The sequence below is a fragment of the Leguminivora glycinivorella genome, chromosome 12 (genome assembly GCF_023078275.1).
Source record: "Leguminivora glycinivorella isolate SPB_JAAS2020 chromosome 12, LegGlyc_1.1, whole genome shotgun sequence".
In the NCBI taxonomy this organism is placed as follows: Eukaryota; Metazoa; Arthropoda; class Insecta; order Lepidoptera; family Tortricidae; genus Leguminivora; species Leguminivora glycinivorella.
The window spans coordinates 8,501,636-8,520,226 of record NC_062982.1 but is presented as its reverse complement, the minus strand read 5'-3'; the positions used below and the strand labels follow the sequence as shown (position 1 = coordinate 8,520,226).

Here is an 18,591-nt window from a genome sequence, read left to right as displayed (position 1 = left end):
TAGGGGGAGGGGGGGGGGGGGGGAGGCAAATATAACTGGTCCATTTTTTCCATGTTTACAATGTTTGCATTAATAAATAGAGTGTCCACCGGTTATATATGGTAGGCGTGTTCAGTGGATACATGTAGAACTCAACGTCATAGTGAAAATAATGGAAAAAATGGATTAGTTACAATTTTCCCCTAGTCGAGATTTACCCCGCTGTACCTTACCCTGTTAGCACCATCAACTTTAGTTCAAAAAATAGCCTTCATTAGGTATAGCCTCAAATTTAGGAGATTATTTTCTGAAACTCATGAGTACCTGTGACTAATTGCAGGCCCAATCTTAATTAATCCACGAGAATGGTTATTGAATGCCAATTTTAATTACATAATTACAAACATGTAGGTTTATGTGGCGATTTGTGAGACCTGTCCATATAATTGTTGATAACAAACCAGTTTCTAGAAGTTTTTAGCAGCGACCCTTTCATTTATCGGGACTAAACACATTTCACAGCGATTTTTTCTACTGTGTCATGAGTTATGATGACTCACTAAGTGAATGTTTATTTCGGTAGGTATAATAATATTTTATTTTTAACATGGAAAAAATTCCCGGGTTATTCCATGTATGTACAATGTAAAGGACTAAACATTTTATTTTTAACTAAAAATTGTCGTTGTTATACAGAGTGGGGCCTAGTTTCTAGAAGTTTTTAGCAGCGACCCTTCATTTATCGGGACTAAACACATTTCACAGCGATTTTTTCTACTGTGTCATGAGTTATGATGACTCACTAAGTGAATGTTTATTTCGGTAGGTATAATAATATTTTATTTTTAACATGGAAAAAATTCCCGGGTTATTCCATGTATGTACAATGTAAAGGACTAAACATTTTATTTTTAACTAAAAATTGTCGTTGTTATACAGAGTGGGGCCTGTAACAAAGGCGAAGAATTGAACTGTAGGCTATTCTCCTTATACTGATCAACATTTGTTCAGTGACTTTTGAAAAATTATGATGTCTTTAAATTTTCAATTTTTCATACAAAATAAATATTAGCTTCAATGTACGCCATTATTGTTGTCATTGACGTTGTCTGTCACACTTTATGCTTTAGACTTAACAGAATTCGCAATACTACACAATGATACAATACAACAATGATAAAAATCAAAATACAAGTTATTTTTAAAAGTCGCCGAACAAATGTTGATCAGTATAAGGAGAATAGCCTAGAGTTCAATTGTTCGCCTTTGTTACAGGCCCCACTCTGTATATGTGATGTAGCTAAGTAATGAGGAGGCATGTCACTGTCATCATTCATATGTGATAGAGAAAAAAAAATATTCTCGCTCTCACGTATGATATTTCTTTATCTGTGCAATGGACTAATAAGGTGGCGCCATCTGTCATAATCTTTGAGTGTGCCTCTTCATTGAGTACATAGGGGTGAACTGAAAACAAATGTATGTAACACAGCAAGTTTAAATCTTAATAGTAGACGTTATGCTCCTTCTATCTCATATCTACTTGTTAGTTGTTTGTTTGTCGCAATAATGTTTTTTTTTAAGAATTCACCACCCCCTTTCTTACCATGGGTGACGTAAAAGTTGACTGTGGGATATGGATTAAACTGTGGCTTAGGCAAGGTGCAAGACGTGGATTTCGTTATTGCCAAATTAAAGTGGAGTTGGGCGGGTCATGTTGCTAGGCAGAGTGATGGCAGGTGGACTAAAATGTTTACGGAGTGGTGGCCGCTTACAATTGTAAGGAATGCCTGGCATCCGTTGGGTCGTTGGGTTGATGACATCCGGAAACCGGTCACAACTCACAACTGGATGAGACTAGCCCAGGACCGGGAAAAGTGGCGTACTAGAAGAGAGGCCTATGCTCAGCAGTGGGCGATAAAGGGCTGATATGATGATGATGATAGGCGAGAGGCTGGCAACCTGTCACTGCAATGTCTCAATTTCGTTTTCTTTCAACCCCTTAATTGAGACTTGAGTAGTTTCATGTCCTCTGCCTACTCCTTTATGGGGTATCCGCCTGTATAGGCGTGATTGTATGTAGGTATGTACGTTATTTTTTATACTATTCTTATTACGCTGATTCCATATTTCCGACCGCTATAGACGCAGACATCTCTCGGCGTCACTTTCTCCGCGGCCGTCCCGTCCGGCCGGTGTTACGCAACCATAATGTTGCACTTTATTCGCATGCTCGCGGATGCAATGTCAAGTTTGGCTTTCGGATTCCTCTGTTACGTGAGGCCTTGCGGATGCTGTTTATAGGTAGATAAGGCGGCATGTAGACAAGTGGGCACGGCAGTACCGGATCAAGACTTTTGCGAGGAGGCAAAAACTAAAAAAAAGACAAATATGGCGCCCGCCCCTTGGACGTGACGAAGGACGAATTTGGCGCCCCTCTTGGACTTGGCGCCCGGAGCAAGAGCCCCGGTTCGCACTACATCTGTAGGTATATTTAAACGGTAAGTAAATTGATAAGTATTCATAAAATAGATAGAACAGTAAAAAGGACAAGTTACAACTAAATTACATATCGGAATCTAATCTGAATAAAAAAATATTCAAGATTTACAACTTCAAAATGACTCCAAGACGCCACGATAGGATAAAACGTGTTATTGCCAAAAATGATGACACGAATTCGTGTACCTTTTATCAAGTCTCCGACCCCTCGATTCCGTCCGCAAACATCATCTTTACACCGATAGAATAAATCTCCCATTCACGAATCGAAAATGAGCATTTCAATGCAACTGAGGCTTAGTGTCAAGCAAGGGGCGATGTTAGTGATGTACCGTTTAAAAAAATGCCGGTAGTAAAAACGCTAAAATATTTGGGAATGTTTGATACACTCAGGTATACGATTTTTTTTTAAATTGAGTCATTCCCATGGCCTAAATATACATCGTATTAACATCTCGTGTGAATGGCCGGACCAAATTTTTTTGTAAATATTGGAATAAAAATACATGATGCGCATTATATAAAAATAAAACATAAATGTACCTATCTACCTAGGTGAAATTAAGTCGCCAGGACATCATGTATCATCACTACATAGTATAAAACAAAGTCGCTTTCTCTGTCCCTATGTCCCTATGTATGCTTAAATCTTTAAAACTACGCAACGGATTTTGATGCGGTTTTTTTTAATAGATAGAGTGATTGTAGAGGAAGGTTTATATGTAGGTATAGTACCCGTGCGAAGCCGGGGCGGGTCGCTAGTCTACGATATGTAGCTATAGCTAAAGAGACGAATACAAAAGTTGTATGTCATACTTATATTTTCGGTCTTGTTTTACCTTTCTATAAACAAAGTCTAACTACTCTAACTAGCCTAAAATTGTCTGAGCTCTGTTTTAATCACAATAAAAGTCGCAAGGTACAGTTTTTCCGTAAAAAATAAGTTGTTCGCTGTCAACTTTCGGGACAACCACCACGTTTCCCATAATAAGGTTTTTAACCCCCGACGCAAATACGAAGGGGTGTTATAAGTTTGACGTGTCTGTTTGTCTGTCTGTCTGTTTGTCTGTTTGTCTGTTTGTCTGTCTGTTTGTCTGTCTGTGGCATCGTAGCTCCCGAACGGAACCGATTTAGACTTAGTTTTTTTTGTCCGAAAGCGGAAGTTAGCCGGGAGTGTTCTTAGCCATGTTTCATGAAAATCGGTGAACTATTTCGCAGTCGGGGCTTTTTCAAAATTTTAATTTTGTTAGAATATCTATCGTTTTTAGTTTTTTCTATTGCTATATCCTGCGCACATCACTTGAGTCGTAATCCTCAACCCGTTGCGTCGCTGAAAGACTAATTCGCCACTCAGTCGAGACCCGCGGATTATCTTGTACCTACCTACCGGAGGTAAGTACTTTTGTTATGTGCACAATATATATCGCTCTATATCGCTCTGTTTAACTGAATAACCTAACCACAAAACTAAACTTTTGAAAAATCCCCGACATAGTGGACCCATTTTCATGAAACATGCACTGAGAGAAAATACAACTAGTTTTCATGTTCGTTCAACAAGTTTTTTGGTTAAAATAGCGCCTACGTGCTCTTTGGTTCAAACAACAAGCTACTTGTCATTTGAATCGGCAATATATTTGAATCAACAAGTCGATTTTATAAAAACAACCTGACACATATTGTTTTAAACATACGTTTGGCTGATTCAAACGGATAAACGGCAACAAGTCTAGTTAAATTCACAATGCAAATTTCTCTCAGTGTGGCTAAGAACACTCCCGACTAACTCAGCTTTTATACAGAAACAAACTAAATCTAAATCGGTTCATCCGTTCGGGAGCTGCGATGCCACAGACAGACGCACACACAGACAGACAGACAAACAGACAGACAGACAGACACGTCAAACTTATAACACCCCATCGTTTTTGCGTCGGGGGTTAAAAATGGGAACATTTCAAAAAAACATCACCGATTAAGTATTACTATTTTTACTTTATTAGGACAATACCTACATAGGATCGGTATGAAATGTATTAATTTTTATTAATCATTGAAGTATTTAAAGCGTTCGTGTTGGATTTCAAATTAAACTAATAAAGTAACCCAATTTACCCGTTGATCATATTGATAGACTTGGCTGATTTATCATAACATAATGTTGCGCCTAAGATGGCCCCGGTGTTTAAGCTTTCCTACTTTCAAAATTTCATACTTTTGTAAATGTGAATGAGCTTCAATATGATTTGACCACATTCGTTAAAACCATAAACTTCAAGTTTTTTTAATCACAAAAATTAACAATAAAAATAAGTACCTATAGGTCACCTTATAAAAATCATTTTTAAAGCTTATTTAAACGCTCATATTTTATTGGGTATTTATTTTATATCTTAGGCTAGGCTGTTTATAATATGGATATAAAAGTAAAATACAAAAACACATACAAAACAATATAAAAAAACATATAAACACATTATAAAAAACCTAACCTAGGGTGCCGCCAGCAGCGGGGCAGGGCCCAAGCTGCCGGTGGTTAGGGCCGCAGAGAGAGGAACCGTCGGACTATCCGCGCCGTGTCCAAGATCACCGCCTTCTGCATCTGGCCCTTGATCCAGCCACCTAGCGAGAGTCTCTTAAGATGTTGGTCGAGACTCTTCGCTATGAGACCGTTCGCTGAAACGACTATCGGAACAATGATCGTTGAATCAACATCCCACATGGTAAAAACGCTCATTATTATTAGGCGGACAATGTGCAAATATCAAATTAATTTTAAAACAAACATAAGTACCTACTCGTTTTCTAAGATCCTTAGTACGGTGTCGGGATTATTTTACAGCCCCCGTAATTAAGGATCAAAGGCCTTCTGCGGTGGATCTTCAATTTAACTGATTCATTTACCGAATGACTCAATTGTGAATTATGAACCTGCAGAGGTTTTCGGAAAAGTTTGTACTTAATATCATTTCACCTATTAATAAATACTAGACAAAGAAAATAGTACAACAAGTGTGCAACAAGGGGAGGAAGTTGAATATTACTGACGAGAGTAAGTTAAATCGCGACGGCTTGCCAGGAGCGATTTTTTTAAAGACTCGAGTTAGTAATATTCATACTCCCCGAGTTACCCACAATGTTTTTCATCACACTCGCAATGTAAAAAATATGTAAATAGATGTAAAAAAAGTTAGGTACGGTACAAGAAATTTCATTATTCCCTTGGGAGAACGATTTTTCTATAACTCACGCTCCGCCTGCGTGCAATAGCACATTTTAAGTGCGGGTGTGATGAAAACGTACATATCATTAGATTATTATATTATAGTGTAAGCTGTAAGCCCTTTCAAAAGTAATATAAACTATAAATAAAAGTTACGTAACATTATTAACCTTGTAAAATTTGACGTTATGATTGATTCGAGCTGTTAATGTACAATAAATTGAGATGATACTCGTATGACTAATAGATAGGTATAATAAACCTGATCTTGTTTCTATAAAAGAAAGTGGGTCATGCTAACGGTGATAGAAGTTTAAACTTTATCTATATATGGAGATAAAGTCGGTATGTATATTCATTAGGTACAATATGAGTAAGAATAAGGAAGTTTGAATTTGTCTGTAATAATTATATGCAACTGTAATTGCATTAGGTAATTAGTGTTAAAAGGAATTTCTTCAATAATAAAAAAAGTGTAAATAGTGATTAGTTTCATTTGATTAGGAGGAGCGAAGGATAAGTATAGTTGTGTGGCTTAACTTTCAACTCGGGTAAATTCATGATGCTTTAAGGTTGATTATCTTTCATATTACAGATTACGGAAGCGCTGGTGGCCTAGCGTTAAGAGCACCTGTGGATTAAAAGTCGCACGACTTTCAATCCAGAGGTCGCGGGTTCGAACCCCGGCTCGTACCAATGAGTTTTTAGGAACTTATGTGCGAAATGTCATTTGATATTTGCCAGTTGCTTTTCGGTGAAGGAAAACATCGTGAGGAAACCGGACTTATTCCAATAAGGCCTAGTTACCCTTTGGGTTGGAAGGTCAGATGGCAATCGCTTTCGTAAAACTAGTGCCTACGCCAAATCTTGAGATTAGCTGTCACAGCGGACCCCAGGCTCCCATGAGCCGCGGCAAATGCCGGGATAACGCAAGGAGGATGATGATGGTATCTTTCAGATTACAGGACACTCATCTATAGCTGAGTGACAATACTATTGAAGGTAACACTCGGTTCTCGCCGTTATTTCACTCGTTTCTAGTTTATCGTTCTACTCGTTTATCGCTAATCGCCAGTAGTGGAGTAAGTGCTCTAATATAAGGCACTAATCCCACCGAAGCTAGTAAGCTATGAGCTATCGGCTATAAAAACGAACAAAAAGACTATAACGAACAAAAAGGCTATAAAGACGATCGGTCTGGCGCAGTCGGTAGTGACCCTGCCTGCTACGCCGCGGTCCCGGGTTCGAATCCCGGTAAGGGCATTTATTTGTGTGATGAGCACAGATATTTGTTCCTGAGTCATGGATGTTTTCTATGTAGGTATATAAGTATTTATATATTATATATATCGTTGTCTGAGTACCCACAACACAAGCCTTCTTGAGCTTACCGTGGGCCTCAGTCAATCTGTGTAAGAATGTCCTATAATATAAAAGATAAGCACCCCCGTGCAAATAAAAGAGACACGGCGATATTAATCGCGCACCGCTGGGCGAGTAACTATAAACATCGCCGTGCCTCTTTTATTTACATGGGAGTGATTATCTTTTATTCGTTTCTATAGCCGATAGCTCATAGCTTACTTGATCGCAGCGGTAATATAAGAATAAATTTGGATTAGAATTGTAATAAAAAGTTTTGATCTTCTTCTGATTTTGAAAATGTATAGGTATTACAGAATTTAATGAACTTACATAAGCTCTTATCGCTCAAATAGATTTTACGATATGTACGAAAAAACTTGCTTGTCATAATCTCTCCAAATTCTTAAGACGCTTGGCATTTAAAATGGTAATTTGCTATTGTTTCGTGTAGATTCTTGCATTGTACTGCATTCTGAAGTTGGATCATATTTATTATATTGTTAGGTAATGTAAATCTAGACAAGGTGTGGCATAAGATGATAGTTTATACTAAGTTATATAAGTTTAGAATAGAGTTTATTTTAATGTATCTTTTTTTTGAGGGACTTTCAAGACTTTCTAGTGGGATGTATGTAATTAAAAAAAAGGCGTAAGGATTATAGGGGCATTTTCAGAATTTGGGTCCCCCCAATTAGCATAAAGTTGGTAACAAAAATTAGGGGGGGGGGGGGTGGTCTCAAATACTGAAAATGCGCATAAGATTTGAATTGGTTTATTTTTGTTATGTCTTTTAACAAAATTCGATGTATTAGAACGTTGTTTAAGTATCACGACGACTACAACTCCTGTTACAATTTAATGTTATGTTTTAAAGTCGTATCAACTCATCTGAAACCAAAGAAAACATTAAATATTGTATACCCGTTAAACCAGCATGCTCTTTTAGGCATTAGCGTGTTTTTCAATTGGGTTTATTTGTTTAGTTTTTCAATTGGGAACCTTTTGTTACTTTATACAAGTAAAATTTTTTGGAACGTGTACAAAAGTTTGTACACGAGAACTAAGGTGAATATGTACCAATAAAAGTTTTAATACATATAATATAATAAATATCATAATATGTACCTACATAATTGTCACCCATTTTCCGGAAAAGTCATATAAGATCATTAGATCACAGATCAGAAGAGCTATTCAAACTTAAAGTCCCTAATTGTTATAATTGTCTGCGGTGCTTAAGTAACTTCCAAATAGTTCCACAATACAAGGCATATCTTGGTTAAAATGTAGCAAGTACGAACAATGAACTAATATAGTGGCATTAACAGTAATCTCTGGCAATGGAGCGTATAATATTAAGGAGAAGCCATTTCAATGTCCAGCCTCTTGAGACCCAGAAGAATTTATTTTGTTTTTGAATTTGGAACTCTTTGTTATTCAATAGAAGTTCAAATTAGATTGTGGAATATGTGCTAAAAATTGTACAGACAATTTGGCACATATTCTTAACTATCTGTTAAAATTGACAAATAATAAATTAGCGCCATCTAGCCGACAATCGACCAAAGCTGTAGAGCCTTCTAGACGACCGTAACGTTTTTAGAAGTTACCTTTTTTTCTTAGACTTTAGCTGTATACACGGAGTTATACATGTATGTTTTATGTGAGTTAATTGTAATTATTTATTTATCGTATGGCAATTAAGACTACAATACACTGTATATACACTAGTATATATACTAGTCTTAATTGTAATAACTAAGGGTCACTTGCACTACCGAAAATGGAGGGTTAACCCGAGGTTAACCCACCATTTTATATGGAATTTGACAGTTGACAGCCCACTAACCTTGAGTCAAGCGGGTGGTGAAAGTGGCCCTAAATGTTTGTATGTACAAGTGTAATTGGTAAACCGTTCTTGTATCTAAATAAATAAATAACTTTCCATTGAAAGTCAAGTTTTTCATAGAACTTCCCCAAAACTCTTCTCCCTGGTAAAATATTTTCTGACCGACGTGGTAAGACCTAGGTTTTACCAAATCAATGTCGGTAAAAGCCCGAAGTAATCAACAAATATTTCTCATATTGAGCTTTTTACCTAAAACCTAGAATTGGGTGCGTAACATAATGAGTACAAACTTTTGGCATATTCTCAATTTACAAACGCTCAAAAAGTATACTTTTTTTTATGTTAATGCACAAAAGGTATAATTTCAATTTGTATAAGATACAAATAATATAACATACAATATACATACTACCGTATACTATAATATACATATTAACTATTTAGATTTACTATATCTTTAATAATATATAAATATTAAAAAATATAACAACATGTCATATAAATCACAAAATTAGGTTGGGAACCCCACAGAAACGAACCCTGTCAAAAAGTAGGTTTAGGTTAGGTTTGAACTGTGACCCCACAGAAAGGAATCTTGTCAAAAAAGTAGGTTTAGGTTAGGTTTGAACTGTGACCCCACAGAAACGAATCCTGTCAAAAGTAGGTTTAGGTTAGGTTTGAACTGTGACCCCACAGAAACGAATCCTGTCAAAAAAGTAGGTTTAGGTTAGGTTTGAACTGTGACCCCACAGAAACTAATCCTGTCACAATAGTAAGTTTAGGTTAGGTTTGAACTGTGACCCCACAGAAACGAATCCTGTCAAAAAAGTAGGTTTAGGTTAGGTTTGAACTGTGACCCCACAGAAACGAATCCTGTCATAAAAGTAGGTTTAGGTTAGGTTTGAACTGTGACCCCACAGAAACGAATCCTGTCAAAAAAGTAGGTATAGGTTAGGTTTGAACTGTGACCCCACAGAAACGAATCCTGTCAAAAAAGTAGGTTTAGGTTAGGTTTGAACTGTGACCCCACAGAAACGAATCCTGTCAAAAAAGTAGGTTTAGGTTAGGTTTGAACTGTGACCCCCACATAAACTAATCCTATCACAATAGTAGGTTTAGGTTAGGTTTGAATTGTGACCCCACAGAAACGAATCCTGTCAAAAGAGCGAGGAGCGAGAGAGAGAAAACAGCAGGCGCTTATATCACCTGTATGGTATTCGTTTTGTATATTCTATTACTTCAACGTTATACCACATTATACTTATAGGAAACAATATTATATGTAACAAAAATTATATAATTTGAATTTATGCTATCTAAAATGATATATAACAGCAATTATACTAATTGAAATTATACCTTCTACCGAATATACCATACGTTTGTATACGTTCAATAGAAGTAATAACTTACCCCCTAGAATTTACCGTACTTCGGGCTTTTACAGTAACATATACCTACTTATAGAGAACTTTATTGCTTGTACAGTCACTGACTTAAATAAGTGATGATTTCTGTACAATGGGCCAAGAAAATGGTCTACCAGTTATCGTTAGAGCTCACAGAAACTTTTGTAAAAACTGGTAGACCATTAAGGTTGCCTTGACACAAGGCATGACGTAAACATCATATATAGACAGAGCGATTGTCACTGACATAATATTATTGCGAGCGGAAATCAACCTTGTCATGACGTTTAAACGAACCTCACCCGTAGGGTGGTAAACCACATTTTTGGTCGACTGTACCTTGTCGCTTTAAATTGTTTGACAATTTCGCTTGACATTTCAAACAAGACGTTAATGTGACAAGGTAATCAAGGTATAGAAATCATCACATATTTATGCCGGTGACTGTACATCAAGGGTCGTCTATACATCTTATCTTTTGGCACTTTGTCTGTATCTTTGTTCCTGGCTGTATAGTCAACCAATTGGAACCCTAGGCCACTCTACAACCATGTCAAAGTGACAAGCAGTAAGAGATTTCTTACAATCTCATTTATAACGTCACTATGACATAGTTCTACAGTGGCCTAGGGTTCCAATTGGTTGACTGTACATGGCCGTGGCCCCGTTAGTTCCAGGACATTGGCGACGGAACTAATTCCCTGGAATGGAAGTGACGAGTTGTGTGGGAATTCATGAGGCTGTTTTTGCGGTTTATCGCTTTCGTTGACTTTAAAGGTGTTGGTTTAAGGTTATAGGGTTATAACGTGTTATACAAGGTGCTCGCGAGGAACCCATATAACTTTAACGGCATATTCTTGGTCACATTTTAAGACTAAAATGTCATATAAACTTTTCTAGATTTCGTCTAGTTTCAGAGTTATTGCCAATTAAAAAAAAACATTTCGGTATTGTTACTCAGTAGAAAAGGTCTTCTTAACGACGCTGATGCGCAATTGTGGAGCATAGTCTCACAGTAGTCATTGATAAATGTCAAAATGTGACAAGCAAAACTTTCAAAAAATTTGGTTTTTAGAATAAATTATTAAGGAACTAATTTTAATTGCCAACTTTATGCCTAAAAATTGCTTTTTATGTGAAAATACGTCCAAAAAAGTTGAAAAAAAAAAATAATTTTCTTTACGAAAAATTTTAAAATTCATATAACATTTTTTCTTTCTTTTGGCCTCAGAAACGCGTGTTTCAAGTTATGCGGGTTCCTCGCGAGCACCTTGTATAGAGGAATTATCTAAGACGTATAAAGGAAACGTTAACATTTGTATGAAATTACTCTGCTCTTGTGGATAAAATACAATTTTGCTATCTGTTTTCGAATAGCAAAGTAAGCCTTTATTAGTTGGTGTGGTAAAAACATATTTATAAAAATTAAATATAAACAAAATAATGATTTAATGTGTTAACGTTCCGGAAGATGAAAATCTCGACAAGTTTTAATTCAATAAAGTAAAGCACGCTCCGCCGTGCAAAGTTCGGAGTTTAAAAATGCAGGTACCAATTTGCCGCCGGCGCCGGTGGCGGGGAGCCAATTCTGATTTTAAAAACTGTTATATTTATCTTGTTTCGATACGACCTCTACCCTTAGTGCGTTTTCACATTATCCGATCCCATATTGGATGTAGGACCGATATCCCGTACATTACAGGCGCCATTTTGGATTTGGAGGCGATGTCGCATTGGATAATTCTTTATTCTTTATTCTTTATTTATAAATTCCTTAAAATTAACACTAACAGACAAGCTATACATGTTAATAGGAGGGTAGTTTTAGAGACTCATACAATAGGGTACACACTTAAGGTCTTATGATTGATTCATAATCAGTAGCTAATGGAACTTGGATTCGTATTAGCTTCCAGGTATCGGCTACTAATCGAAAGGAATTGCGATTCCGTGCTGTAAAACATGTCCAGATTGCTGTCACTGGCCAGTATTTCAGTTAATGCATGGTGTAGCGGAGAGTGTGATAGGGCATGAGTTCGTGCTGTCGGGATAGCGAATAGAGTTTGTGGACGGGGGCGAAGTTCTATGCCAGTAATAGGGCGAACTTTTAATGAAATCAGAGATAGCATGGTAGGGTTAGTAATTTGGCCGCGTATTAAACGTAAGAAGAACTTTATGAGAGCTATATTTCTTCACTCTAGGGAAGTGTAATTTACCATCCCAAGGACGTAAAGAGTGGGATACAGGTGCGGATAGTACCCATGGAGTTTACGGAAAAGAAAGCGTATAAAAGTTGTTTTGCACCCTCTCCAACATAAGAGTGTACTGCTGTTCATGGGGGCACCATACAATCGCATTAGATTCTAGCCGACTTCGCACATATGCATTGTATAATATGCTAAGTGCATTTTGCGAGTCCAGAAATTTGCATTGGCGGATTACAAAGCCCAACGACTTTCTAGCAGCATTACATGTAGCAACAATATGATCATTGAAAGTGAGATTTGGATCAAACCAGGTGCCTAGGTCACGAGCAGATGAGACTTGTTGAAGAGGCTGGTTGTCAATCGTGTAATTGTAATGGAGGCGATGGAAAGCACGAGTGAATGTCATGATTGAGAATTTATCTTCATTAAGGGATAAATTATTTTGAATGCTCCACGCACTGACATTGCGGATGTCCTCTTGTAACTTAATACAATCTTGGTGGGTACTAATTGACTTGACTAACTTTAGATCATCAGCAAACAGCAAGCACGTGGAGTGTTTAATGGATGTTGGGAGGTCGTTGATGAGAATGACAAATAATGTGAAAACGAACTTAGGGTGGAATCAAAGTTTATTAGCATCGCGCTGCGTTTTTAGGGTTCCGTAGTCAACTAGGAACCCTTATAGTTTCACCATGTCTGTCTGTCCGTCCGTCCGTCCGTCCGTCCGTCCGTCCGTCCGTCCGTCCGTCCGTCCGTCGGCGGATAATCTCAGTAACCGTAAGTACCAGAAAGCTGAAATTTGGTACCAATATGTATATCAATCACGCCAACGAAGTGCAAAAATAAAAAATGGAAAAAAATGTTTTATTAGGGTACCTCCCCTACATGTAAAGTGGGGGCGGATTTTTTTTTCATTCCAACCCCAACGTGTGATATATTGTTGGATAGGTATTTAAAAATGAATAAGGGTTTACTAAGATCGTTTTTTGATAATATTAATATTTTCGGAAATAATCGCTCCTAAAGGAAAAAAAACCGGCCAAGTGCGAGTCGGGCTCGCGCACAAAGGGTTCCGTAGCAGCAAATATAATAAACTTATTATGTCAATTTATACACCTGCCAAAATTACAGTTAAATCAACCTATCTCAAAAACTATAAGAGATACTTTGATCAAACCAAAAATCGTTGAAAGAGTTAATTAGCATGCATCACCTCTATTTTTTTTAGAATTTTATACCCCGTAGTTATAAAAATAGAGGGGGGGGGACATACTTTTTACGACTTTGAGAGCTGATATCTCAAAAACCGTTCACTTTAAGAAAAATGTTTTTTAGAAAACTTTATATCATTTTAAAAGACCTTTCCATTGATACCCCACACGGGTATGTACATCGAAAAAAAAATTTTCATCCCTCAGTTACATGTATGGGGGCCCCACCCCCAATTCTTTTTTTTACTATTTAGTGTCATAATTTTGTAGCGGTTCATACAACACATATTCCCATCAAATTTCATCACTGTAGTACTTATAGTTTCCGAGTAAATCGGCTGTGACAGACGGACAGACGGACAGACGGACAGACGGACAGACGGACATGACGAAACTATAAGGGTTCCGTTTTTGCCATTTTGGCTACGGAACCCTAAAAAGTGCGTCCCCCCCCCTCTAACTTTTGAACCATATGTTTAAAAAATATGAAAAAAATCACAAAAGTAGAACTTTATAAAGAATTTCTAGGAAAATTGTTTTGAACTTGATAGGTTTAGTAGTTTTTGAGAAAAATACGGAAAACTACGGAACCCTACACTGAGCGTGGCCCGACACGCTCTTGGCCGGTTTTTGAATCAGAAATCGCTCATTAGTATGAACATGCTTTCGAGAGGACCAATCAGGCAAGTCTAATTGGCGGCACCATAGTCAAATCGCAATGTGCTCAGTATCAAAATGTAGTACAGTTGGGATAGCCGAAATGACAAGCGTTAACGCGAGACGCAGGTCGAAAATTCGAAACGCAGTTTAGATCTGTCGCGCGAAACCTATTTCTGGATCGCTAGGCCCTATTTGGCAGCCATTGCAAATTAGTGGCCCACGCTGATTGAGCCCAGCGTGCGTAGCCGAAGGCACAAACGCTCACGATACGAAACGCTCGTAGATATCTATCTCTATCGCTCTTGTGTATTGGCGCGACAGAGCTAGACTACCTTTCGCGGCGTTTCGTTTTCGTTTCGCGTCGCAGAAATGCCATTCGGCTACGGGGCCAGAACATGACACAAGATCAAGGTCGTATCAAAACCGGATGGAAACTATACCAAATCGTAAAGCCCGAATCTGTGTCAGGTTCGCGCGATTGGATTAACCGTCCATCAGGCTACTGAATTTGATTAAATCCCGTGGAAAATCGATGCCAACGCGCCGGATTTCATGCGAAAAAATCTCATGGCAACAACTGAAAACTCTGTTTGACGGATAGGTATGAGAATTTTAAATCTGAGTCAATCATATTTTTGAAGTTAACAGATTTTTCCCTTAAGAGGAGTCAACGACCGCTTCTTTTAGAACGGCATAAGCATTTCTTAACTAAACTAACTACCTAACTATTATGGCTCAGTGATCCAAAGTGAATTTTGGCCTCCGAAACGAGAGATCGCCACCTGTCCCGATCCTGCGCAGCCTCTTGCCAGTCACTGTCTTGAAGCCGACGCAGATCCGCCACCACACTGTCCTCCCAGCGGTATCTGGGTCGACCCGCCGGACGGCCACCAGCCGGTCGACCCAAGAACGCTCTCTTGACAGCCCGATCGTTACCCATTCTAAGTAAGTGACCGAACCAGCGAAAAATAATATTATTATTATTATAGGTAGGTACATCATTTGAATAAATACCTTAGATATAAATATCTCAGAACTCCCTTAACCGTTTCGTAAGTAACAAACCGAGATTGGACGATCTATTTAGGGCAATGCTTTAAGCTCGCCCAAAAAAAAGGTTGAACTATCAGCACTTACTTTTCATTTCAATGGATACCTCACGCAACGCTACTTATTACGAAAGTTATCTCTAACAGATGTTCGTCATACTACAACGAAAGGTGCTTTAAATACTCACGATTCATTCTCACTTACGACATTATAAAATTATATTAGTGTATTGGGGAAAAAGTAGTAAACATCCGGACAATACGAAAGCGAAATGAGTCACGTACACTTGTACAGTTGCACTCAAATCGGAGCTGTCAAAGCTCTCACAAACATCGGAATACGCCTCTAATTGTCAAGACGTCAATGCGTTTTCATATTATCGATCCGATATCCTATATATTAAAGGCGCCATCTTTGATTTTTACCTTTGATATCCTTCCTACATCAGATATCGGATCGCATAATGTGAAAACACTCTTAGAGTGTGTGTTCCTATATTTGAGAGAACTTTGGTAGCTCAGATATATTTGATGGCAACTCTATAACACTTATTGGCGCTGCACCTAGCGGTCACGAATGATTGATGATTTTTATTTTCATTGCTTGAAATTAGTATGTAAGGCGCTAGCCTGAATACAAAATGCCTACTTAGAAACTAAATGTCTTGTTTATTACTTATTCGAAACTAGTATTTAGACATACTTCAACAGGCTAGTTGATAACTACTTAGTCAAAGCAGTTAAAGGCGGACCACGGTACCTATGTTTTTATGACAAGTGTCTGAAGTGCCGTTTTGTACAAAGTTATGTTGAGAGAATGATCTGAGTTTATGTACCCTTTATAACGCCAATTATTATTATTATTTTATTATTTAGAGCCCAATGTGTCCCACTGCTGGGCAAAGGCTTCATAAAGCCAAAAATATGAAAAATAACACAAGTAAAAGCATGATGAATCCAGATCTATTTTATTTGAAGGTGTTTCTGCTTTTCACTCTACTCGTAAACTCTAAATAAGGTCCAGCGGGGAATTTTGTAAGCTGGGGATAAATCTCGGCGGGATAAATCCCGACTGGGGGCCAAATGTAACTGGTCCATTTTTACCATGTTTTACAATGATTGCCTTATTAAATAAAGTGTGCGCCGGTTGTATAATATGGTAGGCGTGTTCAGTGGATACATGTAGAACTCAACATCATATTTAGTGCAATAATGGAAAAAATGGATAAGTTACAATTGCCCCCCAGTCGAGATTTATCCCGCCGAGATTTATCCCCAACTTACAAAATCCTGTAAAACAGGATTTTGTAGTCTACAACAAATTAAAATTACAAATTCAGTGTTTCAAACTAGACTGCTTGCCGTGCGGAGTGAGTTACTGCACTTGAACTGGTAACAAGTGCAACTGGTATAATCGAGAAAATTAATAATGAATCGACTAACATTGAACTCGAACGAGGTTGGGAGTAAGTTCATTTTATTGCGGAAAAGGCTGATAATGATAGCCTACCTTATTTTAAGTTAGATTTATCATTTTGAAGGTTTTTGAAAGTCTGCTGTAACTATGAGTTGCTGTAAAGTTGTGCAAGTAAAAAAACAAAGAAAGGCATTTCCCTCAGTTTTTCATAAATTCTCAAAGTTTTTGGAAATGCATGCAATATTAATTTAATAACTTCTGGCCCCGTAGCCGAATGGCATTTCTACGACGCGAAACGAAAAGGAAACGCCGCAGAAAGGAAGTGTGGCTCTGTCGCGCCAATACGCAAGAGCGATAGAGATAGATAGCTACGAAAGATATATCGTGAGCGTTTTTGCATTCGGCTACGCATACAGGTTTATTATCGCGTTGTGACTGCTTTGTCGTCATATTTCCACAAATATTTAAGACCTAAAAAATATGCGGCATTCGACTACCTAAGACTACTTTCATGATCTAATGACCTTTAATATTCAAATACCTATCAATATTATACGATTTATATAAATAGATTTACATTAATTGGAAGAATAGTTTAAAACATCAAGACACCAGTAATCGATTAGACGATTACAAACAACGTCATCGAATCGCAAAGACCATTATGTAGACACCAGAAAATACCCGAGGAATTCCAAGACCGCACATGGCGCAGACTAAATAATTTCATAAGAATTCATTGTGATACCGCAATAGCCCACATCACCAAACCGCGGGCTTAAATTGGCTGTGGCATTTGCGGTTGTCAACGATAATGAAAACTCCACATTCTTATGTCGAGTTACGAAGTCTATTACGAACTATTTTTAAAAATATTTACGTTAGATCAGAGAGATTGGACGTTCAGCTACCACATTTGTTCTAGAAACGTCATTGTATGGAACAAATGAGTAAATATTTTAAAATTTTGAGTGTTGAAATAAATCATTATGTGAAGCTAGTCAAGCCATACCTACTCGTATTCTAAATCGGGCAAACGCATATGAATATTAGATCGCTCAATATAAAATATTCACGCTAAGAAGGTCGTTTTAGTAAACTTCTGTTAAGATGTTTCATTTGAGCATTACTCGTACCCACAGATGTCATGTACCGGTATTTTATCTAACACTCCAAATGAAACCTTGTTGAGTCGCAAGAAAATTACTTACTATAAAACTGTAACGTAACCACGCGCGTCTATAGACGTCTTTGGCAGCCAAAGGGTCAACCATAAATTATTACCTCTTTTACTACAAACATGAATGTGTTGACACATATCACACAATGGAGGTTGAAAGGTTAAGCACCATGTCTTAATGCAGCGGAAACTATAAAATTTGACAATTTCACCAAGTAACATTGTGTAAGTCACCAATGTGCATGACAAAACCAAACAGTTTGATTTTTTTACGTATTCGCTAGCTGTATGACTGGTGCCCTAACTTTATAGGTTTTTTTACTGAGTTAAATAACTTAGTCACAATGCCAGTCGCTAGTCGCCACTATCATCAATGTCTGATAATGTTCATAAGATATTAAGATTACTGGTATTTGTGACAATCAGCGCCACTCCTTCAGTAAAATACTTGAAAAGGCAATCTTTCGATATCAAGGAAACTCGTATCAAAATATTACCCGAGTATAATGTATTCTCCATTATGTAAAAGTATACTCA

General features: G+C 37.5%; 1 protein-coding gene across 2 annotated transcripts in view; it reads right to left on the bottom strand.

Moving 5' to 3' along the window:
• Positions 1 to 18,591, bottom strand: part of LOC125231664 (macrophage mannose receptor 1) — a 136,568-nt gene that overhangs the window by 2,909 nt on the left and 115,068 nt on the right. The gene's annotated exons all lie outside the window — the stretch shown is intronic.